The 16,878-nt window shown below is 41.2% G+C and overlaps 1 long non-coding RNA gene and 1 other non-coding gene across 3 annotated transcripts in view; one reads left to right on the forward strand and one right to left on the reverse strand.

Moving 5' to 3' along the window:
* Positions 1-365: 365 nt before the first annotated feature.
* The window catches only part of LOC116647023, a 72,784-nt gene continuing 56,271 nt past the window's right edge, over positions 366-16,878 (reverse strand). The window contains exons 5-6 of one of the 2 annotated variants that reach the window (XR_004302251.1): positions 11,502-11,706; positions 10,395-11,403 (exon numbers count right to left, since the gene is read on the reverse strand). This is a non-coding gene — a long non-coding RNA (uncharacterized LOC116647023). Of the gene's footprint in view, positions 703-10,394; positions 11,404-11,501; positions 11,707-16,878 lie in introns of those variants that run through there. The other variant, XR_004302254.1, reaches the window with a different exon arrangement.
* LOC116647070 lies at positions 7,871-8,004 on the forward strand. The gene has a single exon (XR_004302279.1). It is a non-coding gene; the product is annotated as a small nucleolar RNA SNORA52 (small nucleolar RNA).

The raw sequence follows: 16,878 nt of genomic DNA on the forward strand, positions 1-16,878 counted from the left end.
GGTGTCCGCCCGGGAGCCCCGCGGGAAGCCCTTCCGGGCGGGACTGGGCTGGCGGGATGCGGGCTGTCAGGGCGGCGGGGCCGCCCCGCCCGAGCTCGCAGTGCGCCCGCCGCCCCCCCGCCCCACCACGAGTGGAAACTTGAAACTCCCGCTGGTGCCAGAAAACTCGCCCAGGGCGTTTCCGTCGCCCCCGAGGAGGGACTCCTCTTCCCGGAGGGGATCCAGAACCCATCGGGCGCTGTTACTTGGCTGCTCAGCGGGAGAATCCTGGACCAGGAGACAGAAACGGGCCTATCTTAGAGGAGTTTAGATTTGCCACAGAGGACGTTTAAATGATTGTGGCAGTTTTTACCCAACTAGGAAAACTTGCTTTTTCGGATAGCTCCACCAAAACCTCGATGGTTATGTCCCCAGTCGCAAGTGCAGATTTTTGTTCTTTAGGCAAAGATAGCTGATAATTTTTTATTACCACCGACATTTTTTGGGCAGTTGGAAGGAGTTAATCAAGAAGAAAAAGTTGGAAGTGGGGCCCCCAAAGAGCAGCCAAACCTAAATTATCCTAGAGTTAGAGGTTAGACAGTTGGTCCTAGCCGAACTCCAGGCCGCTCTCTTTGGTCAGCGGCTGGGACTAGACAGACGTCTTCCTAGTCCGTGTTCTGGCGTCCACGCCACGCTCCCATCCTCTCTCCTCGGTGACTTCTGCTGGGATTCAAAGAGCAACACGTGCTATGAGTATATATGAGCCGAAGTGCACAAAACCAGATCAGTCCAGCTCGCCCCGTTTGCAATCTTTGTGTAGTTTACCTTTTATGAACAAACTTGAGATTCAAATAACAAAATCTCAGGAGTGTACTTAACTTTTAGAGAACAGATAATTCATATCCTTCCTGCCTTAGCATTTGTCTTCCCTGAGACAGTAGCTTTTCCAGGAACTGTCTCCCCAGATCACTTTCACCAAGCTCTGAGCTTCAGTGAGTTTCCCCCATTGCCCTCTGCGACCTCTCTGAACAATTAAAAGCCCCAAGAGTTAAACTCAAAGGTCTTTAGATGGCAAATTCCTCAAGGATGAGAATCGGGTGTGTCCTTTTTCTTAACTAAAAGATTATTCCCTGACTTTATCCCCAGGGTGCAAGGATTATCCGGGTAATTGTTCAGCCTTCCACATCAAGTTGCATGCAGAAGATAGTCAAAGTATTACGTAAATTCCTGGATAGTACACTAATCAAGCAAAAGCATGCAGTGTACATACTTAGCAAAAGTTGCTACACTTTTACATACTTTTGCAATGAAAACAAAGGATTAGCTATTGTTCGTCATGTGCCAGGGCACTAGGGTACCAGGCTTTTTACATGAGCATCTCTTTTGATAATTACAACAACCCTGTGTTTGGGGTCAATATTAACATTGACCCTTTTTTTTTTAAATCAGTGAATAAAGAGCCTCAAAGGATTTAAGTAATTTGTAACACAGCCAGGAAGTGGCAGAGCAATGACCAAACCTAGTTATATTTGACTCCAGAGCCTAGATTTTATCCTATACTCTGCAACAGCAAACAAACCAGAAAATGTAACATTTCAGTTGGCTATCATATTAGTAAATATTTAAGTAAAAGATAACATTCAAGGCTGGTGAGATAAAAAGGGTACTCTCAGACATTGTGAGTGGGAGTGTAAACTGAAACAACCTGTTTAGAAAGCAATTTGGCACAGTGATTCAACCTATAAAAATGTTCATCCTCTTGTAACCCATAATCCCATATCTGAGATTCTTTCTGAATGAAATCATCTGAAATAGAGCAAAAGCTTTATTCGTAAACTGTAGATCACAATATTATTTTATAAGATGCAAAAATTAAACATGGAAACGAAATATCTTAAAAGTAGCCATATATGCTCTGTAACATTTTGGGTTAACAACTTTAAATGTTTATGGAATGTGTATAACATCATGGCATATTTTTTTGTAGTATTAGAGGGAGGGAACAAGTTATGAAACTATCCATGCAGTATGATCACATGTATGTTTAAAAGAAACTAACAACAAAGAGGTGCCTGGGTGGCTCACTCAGTTGGGTGTCCAACTCTTGTTTTCTGCTCGGGTCATGATCTCTAGGTTGTTAGGCTCTGCACTCAGTGGGGAGTCTGCTTGAGACTCTGTCTCTCCCTCTGTCCCCCCACCCCCACCCCCACCCCATGCCCCCACACACACACTCTCTCTCTCAAAAAAAAAAAAAAAAAAAAAGTATGAGGTGTTAGAAAAACCGAGAAAGATTGAAACCCAGGGTTGGCTGGTGGTCTTCTATGGGCAATTTTTTTCTTTATTCTATTCTTCAGTTTTTTCTGTCTTTTACAGTGTTAAAAAAATTATTTAAGTTTAGTTTTACTACAATGTGGATCATCAATTACACAAAAGCCCAAAGCCACTGTTTCCTAAGTGTGAGGCTATTCTGTGAAAAATTGTGATGAACTGAGCTGGCAGAACTTTATAGTTAGGGGTCAGGTATCTTCATTGTAAATGTCATCTACACACAGCATTGTTTGGTTTTGTTCCTTACGTCAAATATATGCATCTTTAATGTAATATGAGTGATTTAATTGAACATGTTCTTCTCTGTTTTATTCCAACATTTCAGATTTCACGGGGAAAAGTTCACACGTTTGCTGAAACTATACTTTTTCAGAAAAACAATCTGATGATATTATTAGTAGCTACAAAAAAATTTATATAGCACCTACCTAATATGCATAAAAAAGAAAGACCGGGGCGCCTGCGTGGTACGTCCAACTCTTGGTTTCAGCTCAGGTCATGATCTCAGGGTCGTGAGAGCCTCTCTCTCTCTTTCTCAAATAAATAAATAAATCTTAAAAAAAAAAAAAAGACCAAAATCAATCTATTACTAACTCTTCTATGCTACAATCCGATGGTACTCCATGATAACATATTGACTAATTCTGGATTCTGGAATTCCTATGATAGTTACAAAGCATTTGTCTCACTAGCACATATAAAATTCCTTCTTGAATAAAACTCCTTTTTGCAAGTGTGGTTTGAAAATGGAAGGTTTTCCATCTAAACATTCAGTTCCAGGCCCCTTGCTAGTTTGAGTAAGACTAGGCTCCTGCCCTCTGGATTCAGTAATGAGAAAGGCAAACAAACAGTTGTGAAATTTGAGCTGTAATAAAGATAGACACATAGTGTCAAGTGAGACAGAAAAGAAGGGCTGTTAACTTTGCCTAGAGAAGAGAAAGCCCCTGGGCGGGGGGTGGGGGGGGGGTGGTGGTGGTGTAGAAGGGTGAGTAGAGGGTTCCCTAAGAGGGGAAAAGGGGAAAGGCAATCAACTTTGAAGACTGAGTAGCAAGATAGGGTTGATGTTGAGATAAGGATGTTTATAACCAGAAAGGTAAGTTGAGATCTGTTTGGGAAGATCAGAATTTGCCCTTCATCCTTAAGGAAGTAGGAATCCATATAAGGTAGTAAGAAGGGGGATAATGTGATCCCCTTGTGTTAGTAAAGTAACTGGCAGCCACGTGGATTACTTGAGAGAGTGGTTCCGTGACACAGTGATCGGTAAGATCACCAGGGACAACTCAAGACAGTTTTGCTGTAGAAGTCCAGGTCAGAGAGGATGAAGGACTGACCCTGGGAGGTTTTGAAGATGAAGAGGAGGAAATAGAATCTTCTAAAATTTTTGGAGATCGGCTTCAAGGAGTAAGAGAAAGGGAGAAGTGAAAATGATTTCAGGTTTCCAATGGGTACCATTAAGATAAATAGGGAGTATAAAAGAAGTAAAAGGGAGAGGTCAAGATAATTAGGCAAGTTACAGAGATGCTGATTTGAAGTGTCTATGGGTAATCTAGGAACAAGTGTATATTCAGTAACTGGAAATAAGAACTATGGCGAATGAGACATCCAATAAATTCTCATTGACTCAATGAACATCAGTAACATGCTTAAAACAGGCCTTTTATTTCCAACTGTGTCTGGAAAATATAGTTCTGCTCAACTCAAGGATTTGAATATTAAAGATTATATATTAAATTAATCTAAAGCATCATTATATACTAAAGTGTTTTTCCATGAAAAAATTTTATTCACTATTTTTAAAAAGCTATGAAGATGTAAAATCACAACTATTTTAAAGACCTATACACAGAAATGCAAAAGAGAATTTTCTATTATGAACTGGGATATTTCATTCCCGATTCCCACTATCTTGCCTATTTAAGTACATATTCACAGTGTGCTCACCAATATAATGGCCCTCAGTAAAAACAAAGTAAATAAAACTACCTTATCATCTGCTTTGTATGCCTAGTAGGCCATACAAATTTAATTGCTGATATAAGCTATAAAATTTCAGTACAGTCAACAGAGGTTTGATGGGTAACGTACCTAAAGGAAGACTCAAGAAACCGCAGGTCTGCTCCAGCCTTTATTCTCTCCCTATCAAAGATCAAATTACATAAGTACATAATTCATAATGTGTTTGCAGATATGAGCATATTAATCTTCAACGAAGACAAGGTAAAAGTTATTACTTAATCCTCTCTGCTTATATAATAAAAAGCCAGTTTAGTTTGTGATAAAAGGCAATAGAGTTTCAGAGGTAAGCAACAAACAGAGTGGAAAGAGTCTAAATGAGGGAGTCCATAACCTTGGCTTCATTCCCAATTCCTACAAACAAGTTGCTAAGTGACCTTGGAAGATCCGATAGACTGTTTGGTAACTTACTTGCAAAGAGTGTTAAACAAAGGAGAATGTGACACCCATTTGCCTTTCCAAGAGCTTGTCCGAAGACACCAAGGATTTTCAGGACTGGAAGAAGATCTCAAAGAGCATTGACTCGCCTCTCCAGTAGTATTGGGAAACGGCTACCCCATCAAAAGTGGCTTCTTCCCACTAACTGTGTGAGAGCTCCAGGAAAAAAATATTTTTTAAAAAAAATTTGTATCGACTCCCAGTTTTCTCATCTATTAAGTAGGGAGCTGGATTAGACTGACCTTCTCTACACTTTACTCAAGCTCCAAAATTCTCTGACTCTGATTCACCCATAAAATATTCAATTCCCATATATAACATGTAATTTCTAGAATTTATTCTGTATCTTATGACCCATGCAGAAAGTACTTGTGTACAGAGAATCACTTCATAGTGTTTCATAATTTTTGACCCAAATATCCATTAGTTTATGACTCAATAAGCTTTGTACATTATTAGACTGTCCTTGTCTCATGACAGAGATATAAATAAATAAATGAATAAATAAATATTCACCCTTTAGAACTCTAGCACTGAGTATTCTAGACAGCTGTTTTCTAGTTTATAACACATTAGTTGTATTTTAATTTAGTTGAATGTACACCGCAGTCATTATTTACTATGGAGGAAAGGTGCCCAGCCCTATGTCAAGGGTCCAGCGTAGAAGACTTGAACTTTTCCGTGGTGGCTCTAAAATCCATCCGCATAGTATCTCATACTCCTCCCTGAAGAGGTGGGACCTAGTTCCCCTCCTCCATGAGTGTGGGCTGGATGTAGCAACTTGGTTCTAACAAACAGAAAAGTGGAATTGATGGTATGTGACTTCTGAGACAAGATCCTAAAAGGCACCAGCTTCCTCCTCATTGGCTCTCTCTGGGATCACTTGCTTTGGGGCAAGGCAGGGGCCTCATCCCCAGGACACTCAAGCAGTCTCTGGAGATGCCCACGTGGTAAGACCCAGAGGCCTCCTACCAAGAGCCGGTGAGGACCCAAGGCCTTCCTCTAACAGCTGTTGTGAGTAAGCCAATGCGGAAGCCAGTGAACCTTCCAGCCCCAGGCAAGGGGTCAGGTGACTGCAGCCCCTGCCAAGAACCTGAATGCCACCCCTTGAGACCCCCCCCCCCCATGCCAGAACCACCCAGCTCAGCTTCTCCTGACTCCTTGACCCACAGAAATTATGAGATGATAAATGTTTTTTTAAGTCACTAAGATTTGGGTCATTTTTTTTATGTAACAATAGATAACCAAAGCATTGACCTGTAAGGATTTCCACTTGAGCTGAGGCACTCTTTCTTTTCAAAAAATGACTCAATTCTAGAATACAATCATACAATTTTAAACCTCGATAGGACTTCAAAGAAGAGTCTGCCTCTTATTTTGCAAAAGCAGAAATGAGGATCTGCTGAGTTCGTCTTGCTCAAATCTGATGTGCTTCCATTATTCCTGATCTCAACCAGAAATGCAGGAGCCATCCTTAACACTTGCTCTCCTTCACCTCCTTCATACCCAACCTATTGCTTAATCCTATTGCTCTTACCTCCTCTTGCCTTGATCTAATTTTTCCTATCTCTACCACTCCCAACCAGATCACGCAATGGTTATCTCTTCTGGACCAGCAATAGCCTTCTAACTGGTCTTCTCATGTCAGCTCACGTGCCCCCTACAATTATTTCTCAATATTGAATCCAGAGTTAATTTGTTGAAATGTAATTATGATTATCTCACATCTCCTTCCCATCTCCTCCCCGCCCCAGACCCATTTGTTGACCTCCTATTATTATTGGTCATGGTTTGCATTTATTCTCCAAGCTCAAGCCATTCTGACCATGTATAATTCCTAGAATATGCCAGTCCCTTCCGGGCCACTAGGACTTTGCATATACAGTTCCCTCTGCCCCATTGATCTAGTTGACACCTGATCATCCTTCAGACCTCGGTCACAGTCAAGCCTGCCTGGACCACCTGCTACCGGGCACAGCTCCATGTCACTCGTCCTGGTGGGACTTCAGAGCACTTGTATTGTTTGTTAATTCATAGATTTTTTTTAAATTGATGTCTGTCCTCTCTATTAGACTACAAGTCTATAAATGTAGATACAGTGTCAACTTCTTTTCATTCTTGTGCCTTAGTACTTACCAAGGTGTCCAGAGCATTATATAGTGTTCAATAAATATTTGCTGAGTGAATGACTGAAATGACCCAAGAAGTTAGTGTGAGACTAAAATCTAGGTTTCCTGACTCCAAATTTCATGTTAATTACAACGTGCTGCTCTCAATTTGGGGCACTCAAGTCTGAGTCCCAACACAATGCCATTTATTAAGTGCAAAGAAAATCGCTGATACTTTTCAAGTATTGTTTCTGGCAACACTAATGGTAAATAATATCTAGGCATGGTTACTGTATTAAAATGACTAAGTCCTCATGCAGCCTTGTTTACTTTGTGACTTTGCCACTTATTTCCTGAAATACATCTGTGATGGTTAATTTTATGTGTCAGTTTGATTGGTTTAAAGGATACCCAGATAACCGGTTAAAAAAAATATTTTGGGGGTTATGTCTGTGAAGGTGTTTCTGGAAGAGGTTAACGTTTGGTGCAGTGTACTGAGTGAAGAGATCTGCCTTCACCAGTGTGGGTGGGTATAAAACAATCTCTCAGGGGTCCAAATGGAACAAAAAGGTGAAGGAAGGGCTCCTTCTCTTTCTTTTTGAGTTGGAGCGTCCATCTTCTCTCATTCTTGCCCTTCCGAGCCCCTGCTTCCCAGGCCTTCAGACTCCAGGACTTAGGCCAGTAGCCCCTTCGTTCAGGCCTCTGACCTCAGGCTGGGAGATACACCACTGCACCCTGAGTCTCAGGCCTTCAGACTCAGACTGAATCATACCGCTGGCTTTCCTGGCTCTCCAGCTGGCACACAGCAGATCATGGGACTCCTTGGCCTCCGTAACCGCATGAGCCAATTCCAATACTAAATCTTCTCAAATATTTATCTGCTGGTTCTGTTTTCTCTGGAGAGCCCCGACTGGGTACAACCACCATTACTCGAAACAATCCAAAAGCCACTTTCACTGTCAGTTCCTTTTACACAACATTGAGAGCTAATGAGTTAGTTACTGAAGTCCATCCTCATCCCTGCTGGGCAGCCCATGGCCTGCCAGGTCTCACTCGTGGATCAGAGCTCTCTAGAAGCCTCACCCAGAGGCGTGAGCAAGGCTTCAGTAGGCTTGTGGACGGGAGCTTCTAGACACTCCAGGAAAAGAAAAGAAAAAAAAAAAAAAGTAGTAATTGGATGTATGAATGCTTTTTTACTTAAGAAGATAATATGTCCTATGTAATGATTACAGAAAAGTTGGAGAGACGGTCTGAATCCGAATTGGCTGTTACGGGGAAATCCCTAGCTGTTACTGGTAACTATGTGTGAAGAAAGGGGGGAGGGGGCAAATGCAGGCCCTTTGCAAATCCACTTGGGTCCTGGATTTTGTCCAATTATTAATCTTGGGAGTACTTTCCAAATAGGGCTGTGCCTCTATTCCCGTCCTCAGAATTCCTTCTTTGGGCATTGCGATCTGATTCGAAAAGAGGGTGACCAGTGTGGTCCTGACGCATTGAGGTGGTGACCAGCCGCTGCTCTGACCTATCTCAGCTCTCTGTGAGACACGGTGCTTCCAGGTGCATGTGCTGGATGCTAGGGTACGTTCTTCAGGGGAAAAAAAAAATAAAAGAATGACTTTCCCAACTAGTGAAGGACCTTTTGGCCCAAAGGTATGCTATAAACTACTTTGGAGTTTGAAAGGTGTTTTTCTCTTCTTCCTCTGGCAGTGACTTTGAAGGGTGGCTCGATGCTGAGGCTAGCCAGCAGAAGCTCATGGAAACATAATGGACTCCACTGAGGGTACTCTGCAGCCAACCGAGGTTTGTAAACAGGTTTCCATTGGAACATATACTGGGGTTTCAACTTGAGATGACAAAAACGTGCACCCTTTTTGACCGATTGAAATTCATTCATTTATTTAACTGTCAATCACTGACCCAACACTCATTGAGCATTGACTATCTTGTAGGCTCAGTTCTAAGTTCTGGGAATATAAGATTAGCAAGACTATTCCTCCCCCAGGAAACTCAGTCTACTGGGAAGCACAATGTCACAAACAAAAAATTACAAAATCATTTGACAGGTGCTCTAACTAAGCCTTCTCTCCTGAGCTCCAGTCTCATCTATTCATTTCTTACTTAGCATCTCTACTTGGTGCCCAGGGATACCTCAAATTTAACATGCCCAGGACCGAACTCATCATCTTCTCTACCTTCTCTACTAAACCTCCTCCTTCCTCCTTCCTTCCCTTCTCCTTCATGTGTGTTCCATCTCATTGTGAAACCATCTCCTAGCCAGACCTCAATCCTAGAAAACTGAAAATAATTCTGAACCCATTCAGCCCCCGCTTTCCATCAGTCATCAAGTCCTGCAAATATTATCTCTTAAAGAGGAGCCCCTGGGTGGCTTAGTCGGTTCAGCATCTGCCTTTGGGTCGGGTCATGATCCCAGCATCCTGGGATCAAGTCCTGCATGAGGTTTCCTGCTCATCGGGGAGCCTGCTTCTCCCTCTCCCTCTCCTGCTCCCTCTGCTTGTGCTCTCTCTCTCTCTCTCTCAAATAAATAAATAAAATCTTAAAAAAAAAAAAAAAAAGGGTCCTACGGCCCACCCCCTCCTCCCTAACTCTGCCACTGTCTTAATCCAGGATGCTGGTAAACTTCCCATCTGGAATCCCAGGCCAGTGTTCTGACCCTCTCAAACATATCCTTCACAGAGTGTGATTGCCTGGGTTTTCTAATTGGAGAGCCTAGCACAGAGCCTGACCCACAGTAAATAACTACTGTAATTAACACCAAGCATTAATGTAGATGAGAAGCACAGACAGGTCAGCTTTCTGAATGGAGAGTGTTTTGTTTGTTTTATGCTAGTCTGGAATGTCAGTATTCTGTTATCTCAAAGGTGACCAGGTCACTGGACATCTGGCTCACAAACCCTAAATTTAGAAGAGATGATACAATGTAATGGTAAAAACACTGAAGTCTGGATCCAGTCCTGCCATGTAATGCATCTGAAATAACATCTGATGCTGTTTTTTCTTCCTTTCCTTTCATTTCATTCATATGGAATGCCAATTTTCTACTTGAACAGTTAGGATTCAGTTTAGCAGACAGTGACAGAAAACCTCACATAATAGTCCTTTAAAAAGATAGAAACTTTTCTTTCTCAAAATGATATCCACATAGGCAGTCTAGAGCTGGTGTTGTGCCTGCCCATTCACCAGGGACCCCAGCTCCTGTAGTCTTTGTGCTCTGCCATCTTCAACATATGGCTTCTACTTCATGGCCAAAAGGGCTGCCCCAGCTCCAGCCATCATGGTCACATCAAAGGAAAGACGGGTAAAAAAAAGAAAAGAGCATATCCATTTTTAGGGGCACCTGGGTGGCTCGTTGGTTAGGTGTCTGACTTCTGCTCAGGTCATGATCTCGGGGTCCTGGGATCGAGCCCTGCACTGGGTTCCACGCTCAGCGGGGAGTCTGCTTCTCCCTCTCTCTCTGCCCCTCCCCCTGCTCATGCTCTCTCAAACAAAATCTTAGGAAAAAAAAAAAAAAGAGAGAAAGAGAAAGAGAAGGGCATCTCCATTCTTTTAAGGACCCTTCCCACAATAGGGAAACCCCAGCAAGGGAGTCAGTGGGCAAATGGCACAGGCACGAGGGCGTCACCATCCCGTGGCGTCTGCATGAAGTCCGAGGTGTGCAGAGCTGGTCCTGCAGCAGCAGCGGGGCGCACACAAGAGGCCGAAGTCTGAGACAGGAGGCTGAATGATCTCGAGTGTCACCTAAGAGACGTCTGATGCCACACACATCTCGCAGTCCCCACCACACTCCACCGAGCTTGGGTGAGCCTGTCGCCGACAAAGCCAGTGTGCCCGGGGGCATCAGTGCCTGATACCGGGACACTTGCACAGCTGAGTTAGCAGCAGCAACACCTGCTCCAGGCCAGCTGAGCTGCTAAGAGCGTCACTGTCACTGAACCCTTCCAACAAACGTGGCCGGAAGGGAGTATTTCTTCTTCTTCTTTTTGTTTTTGTTTTATGTGTGAGGACACAAACGGAAATGTGAACAGGACTGGTAATCCGGGAGGTCAGGATTTCCACTCGGGAAATCACCCAGGGCTTACACGCCGCTCTGCTGCAGGGCATGAATAATGAGAAAGTTGTAAAAGCAGGGTGGGATTTTAAAAAGATACTTCTGGGAAAGTAAACTTCATGATCTTAAAGAACATGTCAGTATCTGATGGAAAAACCTAATGATTTTTTCTTCTCCACTGTAGAGTTCCACCCATCATTCCTGCCCGGAAATGCGCAGTGCCTTTGGTGGCCAGGTTCTCCTGCAAGGGCAGAGGCCTGGGGACATGTCTCTTTGCCAGGCTGGCTCCTTTATTCATCCTTTCCTCCCAGAGGATCCAAGTGTGACCCTAGCTTTCTTCTAGCATCGCCCCGCATTCCCCAGCTGAGCTTTCTTCTCTCTTTGGCCCTGAAAACAGTGTCATTGTTTCTCTCCGCCTTCTTCCTCTCTGTGCCAGAAAATGACTCTGAGTGTTTCTGAGGAATTTTACAGCTTTCAAAAGAAGAAAAGCATATAAGGGGTTGAAATAACATCATAGAGAAATTTCAAACTTAGAAGCAGCCTAAAGAGCTTGATCGTAAACCACTTACTCATTTTTCCTGGGAATGCAAATATAACTAGGTCAGACTGTCTAAGGTTCCTTCTTTCTCTGGCCCATCATTTTGGTAAACACTGGATCCAGACAATCCAGTTCCTTGATCGCTCATTTACTCACAGGGCTGGAGCCTCTGAGATCTGCTTCCTTTGATGGGGAAGGCATCATTCTTCCCACTTCACCCGATCTCCTCGGGAAGTCTGCATGGGGAAAAGTACAGATACTGACGAGGAGGCTTGACAAAGGCTCAAGTATGTTTTAAATTTCAAAGAAAACTCAGACTGCTCATCTTTAGAGTGGTCACGTCATTCTTCACACCGAAAGCCACGTCAGGCTGTTGTGACAGTAACATCCCCATCCAAGGTGTCTTTCCCTGGTGGTGTTTTACTCTTCACCTGTTTTGACTCCGAGGTAACATTTAGCAAACAGCCAGGCACCGGGCGTAAGACATTTGCACGTAGCCTTTCCATACCACTTCTCATCATCTCAACACATTTTTATAACATCCTGCAATATCTAATGAATATGCATTATTTACCTTTAAATCACAGTTTAGATCATTCGTCTGAGGAGGCTCCTGTAGACCTCACTCATAGCATATTTATCCACTCTTTGGCTTCAAATAGTACAACTTTTTGTCTGCTTCTTTACCATTTTTCTTCTTGAAGACCCCCACCGAAAGCTGATCTAACATTGACCTCTGGATGTTGGCCCTGCCCGAATTATCTTGAGGGCCAAGGGCCCTAATGCATCACAGGCTATCTGAGGCTAGACCATTCATTGGTGCTAGACCAGCAGGAGCACATCAAGCATTTGGGTAAAGGTCAGCATCATCAAAGACCAGAAGACTCAGCATCTTGTAGAATTCACGAAAATGAAAAGACCCTAGCACTTGACCTGTGTCTTAGTTTTGTCCCTCATACAACACAATTAAAAAACAGGGCATCTATTTTTTAGATTTATCTAAAAATAGATTCATCTAAAAATCTATTTACAGGGCACCTGGGTGGCTCAGTCGGTGAAGTGTCTGCCTTCGGCTCCAGTCGTGATCCCGGGGTCCTGGGATCGAGTCCCACATCGGGCTCCCTGCTCAGTGGGGACCCTGCTTCTCCTTCTCCCTCTGCCGCTCCCCCTGCTTGTGCTCTCTCTCTCTCTAATAAATAAAATATTTAAAACAAATAAAAATCTATTTACAACAGGGATCTAAACAGGCTGTAGATCCTAGAATGACTGTTCACTGTTTTAACTATTCATAGTATATAAAATTATACTTGATATTTTTTTATTTTATTTTTTTTTTAAGATTTTATTTATTTATTTGACAGAGAGAGACACAGCGAGAGAGGGAACACAAGCAGGGGGAGTGGGAGAGGGAGAAGCAGGCTTCCCGCTGAGCAGGGAGCCCGATGTGGGGCTCGATCCCAGGACCCCGGGATCATGACCTGAGCCGAAGGCAGACGCTTAACGACTGAGTCACCCAGGCTCCCCTTGATATTTTTTTAAAGATTTTTTTAAATTTATTTGACAGAGAGAGAGACACCAGAGAGGGAACACAAGCAGGGGGAGTGGGAGAGGGAGAAGCAGGCTTCCCGCCGAGCAGGGAGCCCGACGTGGGGCTTGATCCCAGGACCCTGGGATCATGACCTGAGCCGAAGGCAGACGCTTAATGACTGAGCCACCCAGGCACCCCTATACTTGATATTTGTAGCTAAGTAATTGTCACTTCTTACTGGGTGACAATTTCTACTAGAGACCTATAATTAAGTGAAAAAGAAATAAGCCAAACACATTACATGAAAAAGAAAGAAGTCACCATTTCACACATTGTGCCTTAAAAATCTTACAGCCTGGGTGGCTCAGTCAATTGAGCTTTAGACCCTTGATGTCAGCTCAGGTCTTGATCTTAGGGTCGTGAGTTAGAGCCCCATGCTGGGCTCCACACTGGGTGTGGAGACTCCTTAAAAAAAAAAATCTTACAAAATTTTTATGTGTTCATGTATCAGGATCAAAGACTATTTATAGCAGGTAATTTGTATATTAGCATTAAGAAAAATTGTGAGATTGACAAGAATTGTAATGCAGTGTTAATGAATGTTAATGACTACTCAGAGTATCTCATAAAAGTAATGCGTTGGTTTTTATTTTTTTGAAAAGCTGACTCATATCTTTTAAGAAGGATGTCATATCAAAATAATAATTTCCTTCAAGGAATTTCCTTGTTTCCTTAACAATGAGGGGGGAAAATGGTGTTAAAATGTAGAAGCTCTGTAAGGTTCAACACTTTGGAGGATATAGTAAGATATGCTCTCTTATATACTTTTATATATTTCCAGTGGAGATGTAAGTTGGTACAATGTTGCTGAAAAACAGTTTGACACCATGTCAGGAGTCCTCAATATATTCTTACTCTTTGGTCATTAATCCATTTCTAAGAGTTTATACTAAAAAATAAGGAAAGGGTTTAACACACACACATACAGAGATCTTTAACACGGCATAATATATACTACTGCAAACCTGGGGACAACCTAAATGTCCCCAAACAAGGAAAGTTAAAATTATGGCATGCATATCCATTACAAGGTAATGTTTATTATACAATAGAAAAAATTTCATTTTTGACAATTATAAGTAAAAATGCTTATAATGTAATGCTACAACCAGGATACAGAACATGACATGCAATTTAATCCCGATTAAAAAAAATTATTGTTTATATATATGCATAAAAAGTCTGAAAACAACAATAGCAGCTGCTACTCCTAAGTGGTAAGAAATAATAGTTAAAAAATATTTTCCACATTTTCTGAAGTAACTTTTAATGATAAAATATCATTAAACCACATTTTGACCCCTTAAATATATTTTTAACTTAACAATACAACTATCATTTAAATACTGTAAATATAAAATTTTGAAATGTTGGGTGAAGCTATGCTAACATCACATAATTCATAAGCAAACTGGGAAGAATAAAAAGAACAGAGTTCAATAAAGCATTTTCTTTTGCTTTGTTGAGCTATAATTTCCATATGATAAACTGCATATATTTAAAGTATAAAATGTGATGAGTTTTGACATATTTACACTCTCATGAAACCATCACCACAATGTGGATAAGGTGTGTTAATACTATCATCCCAAAATGTTTCTCTGTGCCTTTTTATAATCTATTCCTCCCTTCCCCCAACTGAGGTTCAGGCAACCACTGAAGATTTTGTTGCTATATATTAGTTTGCATTTCCTAGAATTTTATATAAATGAACTCATTCAGCATATACTCTTTTTCTTTTTTTTTTGGCCATGCTTTCTTCACCTTAGAATAATTACTTTGAGATTCATTCATGCTGTTACATGTATGAATAGTTTCCTTTTGAAGGCTGAATAGTATTTCCTGTATGAACATATCAAAATTTGTTTATCCATTCATTGTTGATGGATATTCGAGTTGTTTCCAGTTTTTGGCTATTACAGATAAAGCTGCCATGAACATTTATACATAAATCTTTGTGTAGAATGTACTTTCATTTCTGAGTAAATGCCCAGGAATGGAATGGTTGGGTCAAATTATAGGTATAGCTAATGAAGAAACTGCCAAACAGGTTTTCACAGTGATTGAACCCCTTCACACTTCCATCAGCAGCATGTGAGAATTCCAGTTGCTTCCCATTCTCACCAACACTTGATCTTGTCAGTCTTTTTATTTTTTTTTAAAGATTTTATTTATTTGTTTGACAGAGAGAGAGAGCACAAGTAGGCAGAGCGGCAGACAGAGGGAGAGGGAGAAGCAGGCTCCCCACCGAGCAGAGAGCCCAACATGGGGCTCGATCCCAGGACCCTGGGATCATGACCTAAGCCAAAGGCAGATACATAACCAACTCAGCCACCCAGGCGCCCCGTCAGTCTTTTTAAGTGTTGCCACTCTAGTGGTTGTGTAGTGTTATCTCATTACAACCTTAATTTGTATTTCTTTAATGGCTCATGATGACCTTTTCATGTATGGTCATATATCTTCTTTGCTAAAGTGTCTGTTCAAGGGCGCCTGGGTGGCTCAGATGGTTAAGCATCTGCCTTCGGCTCAGATCATAATCCCAGGGTCCTGGGATTGAGTCCCCCATCAGGCTCCCTGCTTGGAAGGGGGCCTGCTTCTTCCTCTCCCTCTGCTGCTCCCCCTGCTTGTGCTCTTTCACTCCCTCTGTCAAATAAATAAATAAAATCTTAAAAAAAAAATAAAATAAAAATAAAGTGTTCAATTATTTTGCCCATTTTGTAAGGGTTATCTTCTGATTAGTTTATAAGAGACGTTTTTATATTCCAGATAAGGTACTTTGTATGATAAAGGTTTTATGAAGATTTTCTTCCAGTTTGCGGCTTGCTGTTTCATTTTCGTGGCAGTCTTTTAAAGAACAAAAGCTTTTTATTTTGACGAAGTACAACTTACTAATTTGCTTTCTTTTTCACTTTGTGCTTCTTGTGTTGTTTTTAAGAGTTCTTCAACAAACCAAAGGTCATTAAGATTTTCTCTTCTAGTTTCTTCTAGAACTATAATAACTTTAATTTTACACTTAGGTCTATAATACAGTTCAAGTTAATTTTTGCATATGATATGAAGTAGGTTTGAGGTTCATTTTTGAGGGGTATGGTTATCCAATTTTTCCAGTACTATTTATTAAAAAGATTTTCCTTTCTTCACTGAATTACCTTGGTACTTTTGTGGAAAACCAGTTGAACTTATTTCTGGACACTCTCTTCCTAAATGTCTATTTTATGCCAATTCTACACAACTTTGATTACTGAAGATTTATAGTAATTTGGAAACCAAATGGTGTATATCCATCAACTTTATTCCTTGTCTTGATTATTCCAGGTACTTTGCATTATTATATGAACTTTAGAATCAGTTTATGAATTACTGCAGAAGAAAAGAATCCTGATTTTGATTGGGATTTCACTGAATTTAAAGATCAATTTCAGAAGAATTGATATTTTAACAATACTGATTCTTCTACTTTATGAAAACACTTCATGTCTCCAACAATTTAAGTCTCCCCTAATCTCAGCAATGTGTTATAGTTTTTGATGTATAGGGGTTTTAACATGTTTGGTCAGATTTATCCCTAAATGTTTAATATTTTTGGTGCTTTATAAAAGGCACTGATTTTTTAAATTTCAAGTTGAGATTGTTCTTCACTAGTATATAGAAATATACTTGACTTTCACATATTAATCTCATATCCTGTAACATTGTTACACTCAATTATTAATTATAGCACTTTTTCTTGTGATTCCATAGTATTTTCTATAGGTGATCATATGTTGCCTGCAAATAAAAATAGCCTTACTTCTTCTTTTTTTGATCTGTGTGCCTTTTA

This window comes from Phoca vitulina, unplaced genomic scaffold (assembly GCF_004348235.1).
Source record: "Phoca vitulina isolate PV1807 unplaced genomic scaffold, GSC_HSeal_1.0 scaffold38, whole genome shotgun sequence".
Taxonomy (NCBI): Eukaryota; Metazoa; Chordata; class Mammalia; order Carnivora; family Phocidae; genus Phoca; species Phoca vitulina.